The sequence below is a fragment of the Natrix helvetica genome, assembly GCF_964273705.1.
Source record: "Natrix helvetica genome assembly, chromosome: W".
NCBI classification, from domain to species: domain Eukaryota; kingdom Metazoa; phylum Chordata; class Lepidosauria; order Squamata; family Natricidae; genus Natrix; species Natrix helvetica.
The window spans coordinates 12,908,284-12,922,230 of NC_138555.1; positions in this window are offsets into that span (position 1 = coordinate 12,908,284).

Sequence of the window (13,947 nt, forward strand, 5' to 3'; positions counted from 1 at the left end):
ATTATTATTATTATTTCTTGGATTTCTAAACCGCCCCCTCTCCCAAAAAGGGACTCGGGGCGGTGTACAGTCAAATGCAGATAAAAATACAATAATATAAAACAATTAAATACATTTGGATGGAGGAGATAAGGCTGTACAAGAAATTGATCCAACCTGTTCCCGGTAGCCAAGAGAACCACACATCTGTTCCTTGTACTTTTTGACCAATAGAGGAAGCTCAAACTCGTAGTTCTTGGACCACCCCCCAGACTTTCCCTGATCTATTCATATGGAAACAGCAAGCTTTTCCCACATAAGAAGAAGACTCCATTTTCCCCTACACACACTCCTATGTTCATAGAAAAGGCATGGGCTCGGAGGTTCTTTTCATTAGTCCAGACCTGTAAGGTTCCTGCCAAGTACATACCAGTTAGGGGCTGTAATGGAACTTCTTGGTTAGGGTCCATTTGCCTATCCCTGAGAACTGGTCCTTCAAAGAGATAGTGGGAGCTGGTGTTTCCAGGGGGAAAATGAACACAAAATCCCATGGTGGATTGTATTGAAAGCCAAACGGGAAGTCGGGGTGGCTGGAATGGCTTTGGGGCAGCTTTCAGTGGTCAGATTCCCCTCCCATCGATTAAAAACAAGTGGAGGTTGGAGCGAGAAAGTGACCTTCTGTTGGAAGAGCTTGTGAGCAGAGGGAGACATGCTGCAAGTTAATTTCACATCTACAAGGGTTTTCCTGTGGGCAAGGTACATTTCAGATGGGCATTGTTCCTCTGATAGTGACCCCACAGGAATGCCAGGTTCCTGATATTGTTTGATGCACAAGGACTATCGTAGCGTTGTTGTGGTTGTTGTTGTTTTGAAAGATCTTGCTCAACTGAAACAGCATGATAAGGTAAAGATCCAGCAGACAGACAAAACCAGTATTTTTGACCCAGGGCAGGATCAGACTGATTGATTAAGCTTTGACCTAACTCCAGCAATCTTTATAGTCTCCTTTTCTCAATTGTTGCAGGGGTCTGTTTTCCCTATGCTTTGCCCCTTTTCTTACAGGGTTTGTCAGATAATTGACTGTAGGTGTTGGAATTGGCTTACGGTTCTGTCCCCAAGCATAAATAATGCACCATTGGCGGGAGCAGACCTGTACCACATCCTGTAACATTCAAGACGTTATCACTTAACAAGCTCATTGCCAATAACAGCCAGAGCCACAAAAGGCTCATAATTGTCCCTCACGCAAAACTTCTCCTTACACAATTCTTTTAGCCCACTGAATCACCATGTCAGGGAGAAGGCAGGGGTTATATATAGTTTGAGGAAGGGCAATATGAGCTGTGGGCAATCCACAAAACCAAATCTTATTTGCTAAACATATCACCCACAATCCGAAAACTCCTATTTCCATGGTTCGTCAAACATAAGTGTCATCAGATGATTCGTTTTCCTCTTGATTACAATTAATGATCTTAGCCTCAGCACCTGTCTTCCTCTGGAGGGGACAATTCCTGAGGGATGAATATGCAATACAACAAATAAGTACATTCACTAAAGCGAGAGATAGTACAGTTATGACTATGAATACTTGGCTTGCCATTTCCTGACTGGTGCTCACACTTTCTAATACATCTTATATCTAATAAATGAAACGTTGTCTTTCTCCTCCAAATCTTCAGCCATACATCGAGAAGTCAGCTTCCAAGTGTGACTTCAGTAGGGCCTCTTCTGCCCCGTAATTCTGCCCATTGCCGGTAGGGCAGTTTTTAGGGGGCGTTTCTTTAAGCATATCACTAGAGGACGGGCTTCTTCCTGGTCTGCCTCCCAATATTCATCAGCAGCTGGCTTAACTCGAGTCCAGTGAATCCAAAGCTTGGATTCCAACACTTTTACTGCAAGTGGAGAACACATGACCACAGTATATGGGCCTTTCCATCTAGGTTTCAAATTCTTCCCTTTCCAGTGTTTCACCACACTCTGTCCCCCATCTGAATATTATGACTGGAAGTTGTTAAAAATGGTGGGGGTAAGGGAGACACAATACTGTTGGATTACTTGTATTTATTTATTCAATTATCCCACCATTTGATTCACCCATGAGGACCCCAGCTGTCCTAGGTCCTTTATATGATTTTTCAAATTATGGCTTATAACTGGTGGCCGTCCAAACATCATTTCAAAAGGAGATAATTTAAGTTCTTTATATGGAGTACATCTCACAGAGCAGAGAGCTAAGGGTAAGGCATCAAAACACACCTTATCTTTTCCTTAACAGTGCAATTCACACATTTGCTTAATTTCTTTCCTGAGGCAGTTAAAAGACCTCTTTCCCTATAATCAGCAGTATTGATATGCAAAGTAAGGAAGGCATACAGAGTCAGTTCAGATGTTCACCCTTTCATTCTTTGTCCTCTCTAATGCACGGATTAAAGCCCATAATTCTGCTACTTGGGCAGTAGTGCCTTTTGGGAGAGGTCCACTCTCAAAGACTTTGGCAAGGGAGACTACTGCATAGTCTGCATAATGTTCTCCCATAGTAATGAAGCTTGATCCATCAGTGAACAAGTTATAGTCTGCAGATTTCAACGGCATGTCCGTTAAGTCTGGTCTGCATGAAAACTGACTCTCAATGATTCTCATACAATTATACTCAATTTCGGGTCCTGGTATTGGCAAAAGGGTGGCAGGGTTTAGGGCATTTGTTTGCTTCAAGGTCACTTGTGGATTTTGAGTCAGGAGTGCCTGATATTTGTAAATGTCCCTTCATTTCTAAAATTCCTTGAATTGCGTGGCTAGTATAGATATTGGTAGGCTGTCTGAAAGTTAATTTATTAGCTTCCTCCATTAGGAGAGCTGTGGCGGCTAGAATTTTAGGCAATGTGGCCAACCTTTTGCAACACAGTCCAGTTGTTTAGATAGATAAGCCACAGGTTGTTGCCAACTTCCTTTTTCTTATCAGAGCCTGAGATAATTCTGACTTTACGGGCTTTGTACACTTTTCTGCTTTAAACCCCAAACAAAGAATTCTTTTTCACCCCCCTTTGTAAATGCGCAAGGAGGTTTGGCTAGAAGCGCGAAATTTGAATTCCTCATTCTGCAATATCCTGCTGTTCATGGGTTCGCAATTTGGCATACAGCTTCTTTTCACTCACATCCTATTACTCTTAAGTATTTAACTTGGGGCTTTTTGTCCCTGCCTTCCAGCTTTTTGCCTTGGGGCACGGTGTCCCTTGTCCATTAACAGATGAAGCGATTGATTGATTGGTATTTTTTTTTAACAAATCTCCTTCGTCTGTTCGGTTACTGGGATATTATCTACATATTGGAGTAGCACATTTCCATCTTCGCAAGGCTGGAAATTTTCTAGGTCTGAGGCAAAGACTTCACCAAAAATGTAGGTGAATTTTTAAATCCTTGGAGAAACCTAGTCTCCAAGAGCAAACAGCCTCTTTTGACCTGTTACGTTTCCTACTCAAAAGAAAACAGTTTTTAGTTGTCTCTATGTATTTGAGATGGTGAAGAAGGCATAGGCAAACAGGCATGGCTAGAGGCTTTACTTGTATAATTATTGGTGCATGATGATACGCATGGCCTGGTGGATTCTTGAACCACCATTGCCATATCTCATCTGGGGAGAGCCTCATCATTAGAGCCATTTTATCTTCCTCAAAGGACAGTGTAGCTCCCATTTTGCATAGGATATCATGACCCAAAAGAGGAACTGGGCATTCAAGCATGTCTTGGGACATTCTTGTAGCCAGTGGCCTTTTTTTTTTTTTTTTTCTTACACCAATTACATCGACCTCTGCTTTGGGCTTTGGAATTATTTGACAATGCAACTGTCAGCAATTCAGCTTTACTTTGCATCCTGTCATCTCTCTTTCTTTCGTCTACTTTTCACAAAGACCTTTCATGCAATTTCCATTCTATTCAATCCACACAGACCTACATGCACAAATACCCTGAGACAACACTTTCAGACCTGGGGAGGTTCCGTCCCTTTAAATCTCCAATTTTCTTTCCTTGGGAAACATGTGGGTCATTCTCCAAGCATGGGAAAATTTAGAGAGCAGTTTATATTCTAACCATCGTTCCACACAGCTTCAAGGCCCAGCTGAAAAGCTTACCTATTACTTATTATTACTTATGCCAGCATAGAAGATGATGATTGGAACATGTGATGGATTGTGGGGTGTGCGGATAGATCATGAACTTTCAATTGGGTGGAATTCCAGGAAGAACATTAGAGTTGGAATTCCATAGACGTGCTAACTTGCCTGTATAATTGAATTGGAACTTTAAGGATGAGTCTGCCTTGGTCTCTGATTGATTTCATACATGGTATTTAGAACGCTGACATTATTCCAACTCTACCTTTAAAATAAAGCACCAGCACCCTCCCTCCTCGCAAGGGGGGAGGGGGCTGGTGATGGGGGGTGCTGAATTCCCAACGCTGATTGGGACAGCGTAAAATATCAGCGAATAAATAATGAGAAAGCTTTTGGTGATAAGAAGCTGAGAGCCAACGCTTCAAAGGCAAAGGAATCTGCTTCAAGATTTATTGCAACTGGCAAGAGGACGGAGGGGGCTGGAAAGACTTTTTCTACACCCGGTTAGAGGATGGCCAGAAGATGAAAGGAATGGAGATTCCAGCCATCCCCACGCAGTCATCTGATGGGCTTCCTGAACCATTTCGGAACACTAAACGTGAGTGCATGCTCCCCCTCCTTCCCCCCAGCTTGGAAGCAAGGCTTGGGAAAAAACCTGGAGTGGAGATTTTGATTCCTTCCAGACAGCAATAAATGAAATGGCTTATTACACTGCAACTGAGTGGGAGACAGATTCCCTTTCAAAATGAGAATTTCAACCCAGGCAGCAAGAAGGGATTTGGCCAGCATCTTTCACTTGCTAGCCACCACAAATGGGGCTGCAACCATTGAATGAAGCACCACCAAATTGGGCTTTCTTCCCAGGGCATGGATGGAAAAGATTCCAGTGGGCAAATCCATGGCCATCAACATGGGAAAATGCTCCAAGCCAGCAGAGGGCACCTACTTGGCCCATAACTCCTCCAAGCCAGCAGGAGGGTCCTTGGCACATAACCCCCCCCCCCCGCCAGCCATCATTGGAAGAGCTGCAACCTGTGAAGCAGGCAACCCCGGGATGGGTCTTAACCCCAGGTTATGGATGGGAGGAATGCCAGTGGGCACCTGCCCTCCCTCAGCAGATGGCACCATGGCAGAAAACTGGGCAGTGGCCAACCGAGGGATTGACCTCCCCACCGGTTCCAGTCTCCCCTGCAAGGCCCCAAAAGGTTCTTACCCCACCTCCCTACAGAGAAGCAATCTCCAAAGGGGAAGAAGGCATTACCAAAGACAGGCCTGCAGGATGTATGGCAGGAAAATGTGCACCTGCAATTCCCCAACTGGTTCTTACCCCACCTTCCTACAGAGAAGCAATCTCCACCATGGAAGAAGGGTTTACCAAGGGGGAAGCTGCAAGTTGGAGAGCAAGCCAATGTGATGAAACGGTTCCTAAGTTTAGAGATGTAACTAGGTTCCATTCCTCGTGGGGGCCAATAAAATGCCACTATTGCTGTCAACTTGGCCACAAAGCGTCAGAGTCCTTGGCTCCATCCCCAATGCCACAAACGTGTGCACCAACCACCACGGCGGTAAAGAGAGGGCCCCAGATGCCACCACAGAAGAGTCATCTGGGCCAACAACCTCTGGAAGAGGATCCCCAAGTTAAGGTGGCGAAGTGTCCTACCAAGGGGGAGGCCTTGGAGGAGGAAAAGGGCAAACAATCTCCAGAGGAGGATCCCCAACTTAAGGTGACAAAGAGTCCTACCAAGGGGGAGGCCTCAGAGGGGGAAATGCCCAAACGACCTCTGGAAGAGGATCCCCAACTTCAGGTGACGAAGAGACCTACCAAGGGGGAGGCCTCGGAGGAGGAAAAAGGCCAGCCGTGGATGATTGAATCCAAGAGCCCAGAACCTACAGCACCTGCAGCAGAGAGCCCTAACCGACCATGGGAAGAGGTCACAATGGACTTTATCGTGGAACTCCCAGACAACAGTGGGAATAGAGTAATCTGGACAGTTATTGATTTGTTTTCTAAGCAGGCACACTTCAAGGCTTGCTCAGGATTGCCATCCGGAAACGAATTAGCGAAAATGTTTGTGAAACACGTTTATCGCCTGCACGGTGTACCCAAGAGGATCAGTTCAGACCGCGGAGTCCAGTTCACAGCCAAGTTCTGGAGAGAGGTCCTGAGATCCATTGGGTCCACACAAGAACTGAGCTCAGAGGTTCATCCCAAAATGAACTGCGCAGCAGAGGGAGCCAATGCGGTGGTGGAACAATACATCCGTTGTTTTGTGGACTATCAATAAGACCACTGGTCAGAGTTGCTACCCTTCGCCGAAGTGGTGTACAACGATGCGATCCACAGCAGCACAGGATTAGCAGGTTTCCAGATTACAAGTGGCATGGAATTTGTTGCCATGCCTGAGTTGCCTAGAGAACCTCCTTTGTACATGTCTTTGAATGATTGGATGGACATGCTAAAGAAAGGATGGGAGAATACGAAGAAGGCTCTAGCAGTTGCGGCAGAAGCCTACCAGAAGCAAGCTGAGAAACATCGCTCGCTCCAAAACCCCTTCTGTGTGGGGGACAAAGTTTTTGTGTCTACCAAATACATAAGATTAGGAATGCCTAGCAAGGAATTGGGTCCAAAATTTCTAGGTCCATTCCCAATAGTGAAGATAGTTAACCCAGTTACAGTTCAACTCAGGCTACCCAGAAGTCTAGGGAAAATTGACCCAGAATTTCATTGTAGCTTGTTGAAACCAGTAATTGAGTCTAACAGAAGAGCATCCAACCAAGCTCAATCTCCTCCTGTAGTGATAGAAGGGGAAACACAATCTGAGGTGGAAAAAATTGTAGACTCCAGGCTGAATAGGGGTCGCTTACAGTATTTGAAGGGTTACCCTTGGTCTGAAGTTACTTGGGTGAAAAGTAGGAACCAAAAAGTGGAGAAGTTAGTAAAGCAATTCAATGAGAAGTTTCCCAATAAGCCTGGGGGGAGGAGAGGTGGTTAATTTTGTTATGTTAACTTTTATGTTATTCTCTTTTCAGGAAACGTTTTTCTTCTGAGGAGAGGCTGCCTGTCAGGCCTGTAGTTATGTTCTTTTTAGGATCTTTGGCCTGCCACACTTTTTATTAATTTCCTATGCTGTTTCATTAGTGTAGTAGTTGGGAGGGGGGAATAGAAAGGAGTAGATTTGTGGAATGTATTGTTGTCATTCTTTTATAGAAGCCAAGGTCATCTTTTGTCTCTGCACCTCGACACCTGACCGGAAGCAGAGGTGTGTAGATGCCAGCGTGGAAGATGATGATTGGAACATGTGATGGATTATGGGGTGTGGGGATAGATCATGAACTTTCAACTGGGTGGAATTCCAGGAAGAACATTAGAGTTGGAATTCCATAGACGTGCTAACTTGCCTGTATGATTAAATTGGAACTTTAAGGATGAGTCTGCCTTGGTCTCTGATTGATTTCATACATGGTATTTAGAACGCTGACACTTGTTCTATCCTCAGGTGCCTTGGAGAATAGTTTTTGACTCCCTCTTCTTTGTTGCTCTTTTCTGCACTCTTTCTAGAGTCTCCACATCTTTTCTACATCGTGGTGACAAATCCAGGGGAATTCCTAGAATGCATTTATCAAAACTTTAGGCAATATACCACATTAGATCCTGAGGTTGAAGAAAATAAGAGAATGGTCAATATGATCTCCAGAAGATAGGCTAAAGATACAGAAGGATCTTGACAAACTTGAACCTTGGGCACTATCTAATACAATGAAATTCAATGGTGAAAAGAGTAAGATTCTACATTTAGGCAACAAAAATGAAATGCACAGGTACAGTATAGGTGGTACCTTCCTCAACAGTAGTAATTGTGAAAGGGATCTTGGAGTGCTAGTGGACAACCATTTAAATATGAGCCAGCAGTGTGCAGCAGCTGCCAAAAAAAGCCAACACATTTCTAGGCTGCACAACAGAGGGATAGAATCAAGATCACCTGAAGTGTTAATACCACTTTATAATGCCTTGGTAAGGCCATACTTGGAATACTGCATTCAGTTTTGGTCACCACGATGTAGAAAAGATGTGGAAACTCTAGAAAGAGTGCAGAGAAGAGCAACAAAGAAGAGGGAGTCAAAAACTATTTTCCAAGGCACCTGAGGGTAGAACAAGAAGCAATGGGTGGAAACTAATCAAGGAGAGAAGCAACTTAGAACTGAGGAGAAACTTCCTGACAGTTAGAACAATTAACTAGTGGAACAGCTTGCCTCCAGAAGTTGTGAATGCCCCAACACTGGAAGTCTTTAAGAAGATGTTGGATAGTCATTTGTCTGAAACGGTATAGGGTTTCCTGCCTGAGCAGGGGGTTGGACTAGAAGACCTCCAAGGTCCCTTCCAACTCTGCTATTGTATTGTATTGTATTGTATCTTCATTGGTCACTGCAGATGACATTTGGGAAAAAAGGGGGGCGAGGAAAGGCATCTCTGAACTTGTGGAACGAGCATACAAGGGCTCAAAACCTAAGAGAAGAAGGAACTTCAAAAGGCAAGAGGAAGCACATTTTTTCTCACCAAAGTTCTTAGATAGAGTGGGAGGCAAGGGGACCTGCCGGAAGAATTGTCGAGGAGGTTGTTTTCGGTAGTTAGAGGCACACATGCTCTTGTTAATCAGGTTGCTGCAGCCTGTCTCTGTTGTGACAAAACAACCCAAAGACAGGATGGAAACTTCCTTTGGAAGTCCTTCTACAGGGCTCCCAGGTGCTGTGTGGCAAATAGATGTCCCCACAATTTTCCCAGAAAGTGAGATTTAGAGATCTCTTGGTTTTGTGTGTACTAAAAGACATTGTGCCAAGGTTTGGAGTGCCTTTGACTAGGGCCTCAGATTCTGGCCACCATCAGATGAATCAAGAGCCCCACCCAGGTGCAAACGATGTGTTAATGAAAGTCTCCATACATCTTGATCTTTAAAAATATGCCAGCGCGGCTGGGAAGTCGATAGAAAGGTTTGGATCTTTAAAAATTAGAGATCCAAATTAGAAACGGAACACCCAGGGCAGAGACAGGTATTAACAATCTAGTGCTTAAGGAGATAGAACAACGGGCATAACTTCGAGCAAAAGTAAGAAATTTAGCAGGTCATAAAAAGGTAAAGCCTATTGAATAGGAAGATCTAGGTAATTGGACTTGATTAATTTGATGTAATTCTTAGGTGTGTATCTATACTAATAACATGTAGAATTGAATGGCGATCAATTGATTTGTTTAACCAGCTGGCAAAATAAGCAAGCTTTTCAGCTGGGGCTTGAAGCTGTGGGGAACGGTGGCTAGAATATAAACTGCTCTCTGAGTTTTCCCACTGCTCAGAGAATGAGCCACATGTTTCCCAAGGAAAGAAAATTGAAGATTTAAAGGGACAGACTCTTCCCCAGGTCTGAAAGTGTTGTCTCAGGACATTTGTGCATATAGGTCTGGGTGGATTGAATAAAATGGAAATTGCATGAAAGGTCTTTGTGAAAAGTAGACGGAAGAAAGAGAGATGACAGGATGCAAAGTAAAGCTGAATTGCTGACAGTTGCATTGTCAAATAATTCCAAAGCCCAAAGCAGAGGTCGATGTAATTGGTGTAAGAAAAACAAAAAAAAAGGCCACTGGCTACAAGAATGTCCCAAGACATGTTTGAATGCCCAGTTCCTCTTTTGGGTCATGATATCCTATGCAAAATGGGAGCTACACTGTCCTTTGAGGAAGATAAAATGGCTCTAATGATGAGGCACTCCCCCAGATGAGATATGGCAATGGTGGTTCAAGAATCCACCAGGCCCGCAGATGTAGAAAATTTTCTGACAAAAATAGAATTGAAAGAATGTCTTTTTTTCTTAGATTCCAGAACTTGCCAGAGGAAGAAAATGAAGATCTTAAAGAGATTATGAGCACATTTTTAGCAGATTATATTAAGGGAGACAAGAAACAATTAGGGTGCGATATGGATCTGGCATATAGGATAAACTCAGCATATGCCAGAAGTCATAACGTTCCCAGAGAGGTACATGTAAAATTTGTCAGGAGATCCACAAGGGATGAGGTGCTCGCGACCCAAAGGGAGAGACCATTGAAATACAAAGAGGAACAGGTCACCATTCTTAAACAGATCCCCAAAAAAATAAGAGAGAGAAGGAGGAAATTCTCCCCCTTATCAAAAAAAGTATATTTATTTATTTATTTATTTTTCAGGATTTATAGACCGCCCCCTCTCCCCGAAGGGACTCGGGGCGGTGTACAGGTGTCTCATTAAAACGAATACAAAAGACGAATATCCTATAGCCTTAAAAACGAATTAAACCTCATACAACTGTACAAAAAGTAAAAATTAAAAATTAAATTAAAAACAACTAAAAGCATACCCCTAGAAAATTTAAAAAATGCAGGCTTGAGGAACTAAGATTGGGAATTAGGAATTAGGCCAGGCCGGCTAAATTGAACAGGTGGGTCTTTAGTTTCTTACGGAAGGAGCGGAGGTCGGTGGTATAACATGGGGGTCTGGTTTAAATGGTTGTTACCAGAGGGGATGATGGTCTTCTGAGAGGGAAATTGGATCAGAATTAATACAATTCAAGAGGCGGAAGCCTTTATTAAAAAGAATCTTCCCCCCCCCCCAGAGGAGGACTTAGTGGGAGTAGGGAAAAGGACAGCAAGACACAAGACAAGGAGGGGGTGGGGGGCGCTGAGGCCCTCCCAAGAGGCAGGGAAGAAGAAGCAATATCGAAAAGGCTTAGATCACAAAAATGAATGTATTTGGAATAATTGTAATAGTTGATACTACAAAAGTAACAGAGAAAAAATAGTAGAGCACAGGTTTGATAATAATGGTTAAATTTGTTCTGATGCTTTCTTTTATATTTTAGTTCTAAGATTGTTAAATTTGTGAGTTTCTAGGGGAGATTCTCGCCACCAGTATGGAAGCTGCAAAAAATTTTCTTGTACACCCTTTTACCCTTCCCTATATATTTCAAAACCAATAAAAATTTTGCAACAACAAAAAAAGAAAGAATCCACCAGGCCATACGTATCATCATGCACCAATAATTATACAAGTAAAGCCTCTAGCCATGCCTGTTTGCCTATGCCTTCTTCACCATCTCAAATACATAGAGACAACTAAAAAATGTTTGCTTTTGAGTAGGAAAAGTAACAGGTCAAAAGAGGCTGTTTGCTCTTGGCGACTAGGTTTCTCCAAGGATTTAAAAATTCACCTACCTTTTTGGTGAAGCCTTTGCCTCAGACCTAGAAAATTTCCAGCCTTGAGAAGATGGAAATGTGCTACTCCAATATGTAGATAATATCTCAGTAACCGAACAGACGAAGGAGATTTGTTGAAGAAAAAAAAAATACCAATCAATCAATTGCTTCATCTGTTAATGGACAAGGGACACTGTGCCCCAAGGCAAAAAGCTGGAAAAGTGCCAAGTTAAATACTTAAGGTACACCATAAGTCAGGGACAAATAGTAATAGGAAATGAGTGAAAAGAAGCTGTATGCCAAATTGCGAACCCATGAACAGGAAAGAGTTGTGAGAATTCCTAGGTGCAGCAGGATATTGCAGAATGAGGATTTCAAATTTCGCGCTTCTAGCCAAACCTCCTTACGCATCTACGAAGGGGGGTGGGAAAAAAAAGAAAAGAAGAACCCTTGCTTGGGGTTTAAAGCAGAAACAGGTGTACAAAGCCCTAAAGTCAGAATTATCTCAGGCTCTGATAAGAAAAAGGAAGTTGGCAACAACCTGTGGCTTATCTATCTAAACAACTGGACTGTGGTGCAAATGGCTGGCCACATTGCCTAAAATTCTAGCCGCCACGGCTCTCCTAATGGAGGAAGCTAATAAATTAACTTTTAGACAGCCTACCAATATCTATACTAGCCACGCAATTCAAGGAATTTTAGAAATGAAGGGACATTTACAAATATCAGGCACTCCTGACTCAAAATCCACAAGTAACCTTGAAGCAAACAAATGCCCTAAACCCTGCCACCCTTTTGCCAATACCAGGACCCGAAATTGAGTATAATTGTATGAGAATCATTGAGAGTCAGTTTTCATGCAGACCAGACTTAACTGACCTGCCGTTGAAATATGCAGACTATAACTTGTTCACTGATGGATCAAGCTTCATTACTATCTCTCGCTTTAGTGAATGTACTTATTTGTTGTATTGCATATTCATCCCTCAGGAATTGTCCCCTCCAGAGGAAGACAGGTGCTGAGGCTAAGATCATTAATTGTAATCAAGAGGAAAACGAATCATCTGATGACACTTATGTTTGACGAACCGTGGAAATAGGAGTTTTCGGATTGTGGGTGATATGTTTAGCAAATAAGATTTGGTTTTGTGGATTGCCCACAGCTCATATTGCCCTTCCTCAAACTATATATAACCCCTGCCTTCTCCCTGACATGGTGATTCAGTGGGCTAAAAGAATTGTGTTAGGAGAAGTTTTGCGTGAGGGACAATTATGAGCCTTTTGTGGCTCTGTCAGAAAAGGTTCTTTAGCTACAGAAACTTTGCCTACATCCACAGAAGAGGGTCTTTAGCTACAGAAACATGGCCTACAACCTCAGAACTTTCCTCAAGAGGTTCCTCAGCTTGAGGAATGTGGCCTACAGCCTCAGAGGTTTCCTCAAAGTTTCCTCAGTTAGAGGAAAGTGGCTTACAGTCTCAAAAGCACCCTCAAGAGGTTCCTCAGCTAGAGGAACGAGACCTACAGCCTCAGAACATTCCTCAAGATGTTCCTTAGCTAGAGGAATGTGACCTACAGATCCAGAAGAGGTTCCTTAGCAAGAGGAACGTGGCCAACAACCTCTGAACATTCCTCGAGCGGTTCTTTAGCTATAAGAAGATGGCTTACAGCCTCAGAAGAGGTTCCTTAGCTACATGAATGTGGCCTACAGCCTGCGAATGTTACTGAAGAGGTTCCTGAGCTATAGGAACATGGCCTACAGCCACAAAAGGTTCCTCAAGAGATTCCTCAGTTAGAGGAACATGGGCTACAACATCAGATCATTTCTCAAGAGGTTCCTCAGCTAGAGGAAAGTGGCCTACAGCCTCAGAAGAGGTTCCTTAGCTAGAGGAACTTGGCCTACAACCTCTGAACGTTCCTCGAGCAGATCCTTAGCTATAAGAATATGGCTTACAGCCTCGGAAGGTTCCTCAAGAGGTTCCTCAAGTAGAGGAAAGTGGCCTACAGCCTCAAAAGAGGTTCCTTAGCTAGAGGAATGTGGCCTACAGCAACAGAAGAGGTTCCTTAGCTAAAGGAATGTGGCCTACATCCTTAAAAGACGTTCTTTAGCTACAGAAACGTGGCCTACATCCTCAGAACGTTCCGCAACAGGTTCCTTAGCTATAGGAACATAGGCTACAGCCTCAGAAGGTTCAACAAAGGTTCCTCAGCTAGAGGAAAGTGGCCTACAGTCTCAAAAGGATCCTCAAGAGGTTCCTCAACTAGAGGAAAGTGGCCTACAGCCTCAGAATGTTCCTTAAGAGGTTCCTTAGCTAGAGTGATGTGGCCTACATCCTTAAAAGAGGTTTGTTAGCTACAGAAATGTGCCCTACATCCTCAAAAGAGGTTCTTTAGCTACAGAAACGTGGCCTAGAACCTCAGAACGTTCCTCAAGAGGTTCCTTAGCTATAGGAACATAGCCCCAAGCCTCTAAAGGTTCCTCAAAGGTTCCTCAGCTAGAGGAAAGTGGCCTACAGTCTCAAAAGGATCCTCAAGAGGTTGCTCAGCAAGAGGAAAGTGGCCTACAGCCTCAGAACGTTTCTCAAGAGGTTCCTCAACTACAGAAACATGGCCTACAGCCTCAGAAGAGGTTTCCTAGCT